This window comes from Chrysochloris asiatica, unplaced genomic scaffold (genome assembly GCF_000296735.1).
Source record: "Chrysochloris asiatica unplaced genomic scaffold, ChrAsi1.0 scaffold00047, whole genome shotgun sequence".
Taxonomy (NCBI): domain Eukaryota; kingdom Metazoa; phylum Chordata; class Mammalia; order Afrosoricida; family Chrysochloridae; genus Chrysochloris; species Chrysochloris asiatica.
The window spans coordinates 8,366,706-8,368,854 of record NW_006408565.1 but is presented as its reverse complement, the minus strand read 5'-3'; the positions used below and the strand labels follow the sequence as shown (position 1 = coordinate 8,368,854).

At 41.1% G+C, this 2,149-nt stretch overlaps 1 pseudogene; it reads right to left on the bottom strand.

The window, feature by feature from the left end:
- LOC102828144 overlaps window positions 1–540 on the bottom strand; it is a 5,220-nt pseudogene extending 4,680 nt beyond the window's left edge.
- Window positions 541–2,149: the final 1,609 nt, after the last annotated feature.

The window sequence follows — 2,149 nt, the reverse complement described above, 5'->3', positions numbered from 1 at the left end:
AGTGTGGCGGCGGTAGTGAGGTTGGCCCAGGATCGGACATTGTTTCGTTCTGCTGTGCATGGGGTCGCTATGAGTCGGTTCCGACTCAATGGCACCTGACAACAACAACAACAACAATAGAATTTTGACATATTATCAAGAGGGACCAGTCCTTGGAGAACATCATGCTTGGGTAAGTAGAGTCAGCGAAAAATAGGCCCTCAATGAGATGAATTGACACAGTGACTACCACAAATGGCTCAAACACAGCAAAGATTGTGGGGATAAATTTTACAGTATTAAAGGAATTGTTGACGCAATGATATAGTATATGCAAAGTGACACTAAATCAATATTAGTTTCTTTCCATTTTCTGTTAAGACAAAGGCTTAAAAGGCCGATGAAAACTCATTCATGTATTTGACCATCACAGTGATCTTCCTGGCTCCTGTGTCATAAAGCCAATTCTGGGTACTTCCTTAACCTCACAGATTTCACCTCTGACCATATCTGAACATCTGGAGTGAAGCTGCATACCTACCTGCCACTGCAATAAGTCATCATGGGGACAGGATGTTCATCTGGCCCAGAGCTGTTGGTTGCCTCCTGCACGGCTTTTTCTTTGTTTACTAAGTGTAGCCCAGCTTGAACTCAGAGTGGATTACCTCATAAGTAAAGTAAGCACTGCATTACTTGTGCCTATGTACTAATCTGTTCACTAAATTTTAAAAGTGGTATTATAAATTTGAAAAGAGGTTTGATTCTAAAGGAAGGTGCTGTGAGGTTGGGAGAGAGACAGGTATCAGTCATACCAAGAAACAGAATCTTTGATGTGGTTAAAAAAAAGAAAAAGAAAATTTGTTTTCTACAGACTAGTACGTAACACTTGTTTGTTTCTTGAACAATCCAGCCTTGCTTGCGCTCCTTCTTTAATGTGGTCACTTGTTTGCTGGACACTTGCTTTTACAAATTAGTGTCTCTTCTTTCCCACATAGTTATAAAACAAGATTTATAGGAAGTGAATCTTGATGGTGTCAAATATACCAACATCATGAAGATTGCACGTGACCAGGCTGGTTTCATTCTTTATACACAAGTCATCATAAATTGGACTTGAAAGCAACTCACAACAACAACATCTTGATACCAAAAATTCTGAGCTTCTGTAACTAATTAGATTTAAAGATCATTAGAGAGAGGAATTTAAGAAAAATTAACTGACACTAAAGAGTAATGCTAATATTTGGGGTGGACTCTGTGTTTTAGGGATTAAATAGGATCTAGCCCTGGTGACACTGTGGACTAAGCATTGGTTCAAATCCACCAGCTTCTCTGAGGTAGAAAGATGAGGCTGTCTGCTCCCATAAACATTTATAGTTTTGGACACCCTAAGGAGCAATTCTTTTCTATTCTATAGGGCCCTTATGAGCTGGAATCTATTCAAATGCAGTGGGTTTAGTGGGAGTTACTGAATGCATTGTTTGCATTTTGTTTACTTTCTTGAAGGGCTTTTAAAGCACCAACAGTTATTTTTTCCTTTCTGGATGTGCACAGGGCCACACAGATCAAACATTCCTCCGAATCCTTGACAGACTGACTCTCCTTGCAGAGGTAATGTTGTGCAATGGTCACCCAAGTTTTGGAGTCAGACAGACTGGGTTTGAATTCTAGCTTTTCTATTAACTAGCTTTGGGATCTCATGCAAAAATCTCTGAGACTGACACGTGCTCTGACTGATGACCACTTTGGTCACTGTTAAGGAGAAGTAAGGGGAAAACAGCAATGAAGCTGCGAGCTAAGTCCAACCAAGTTCAATAGACTCCTGTGAACCCAGATGGAGACCTGGTTGGCCAGCAGTTTGACAAGACCTGGGGACTCCTGGGCCCAGAGTCAGTGACATAGCCACAGAGGACTAGAGTGGAGAGTGAAGCATCCAGCTGATAAGAAGAGACGGCATATGCATAAGAACACCCACACTTGCAGATAATACCCACTTATCCTGGCTTCAGTAACTGGATGATCAGAGCTCAACTAGAAGTAAAAAGAAGAGGGGGAAAAAAAAGGTATTCTCATACAATTTGATGAACTTGACCTACACCTATGGAAGCAGTAGCTCAAAAGAGGGAACAAATCTTTACAGCGAGGATCATTCCCACCCCCTCAAAACACA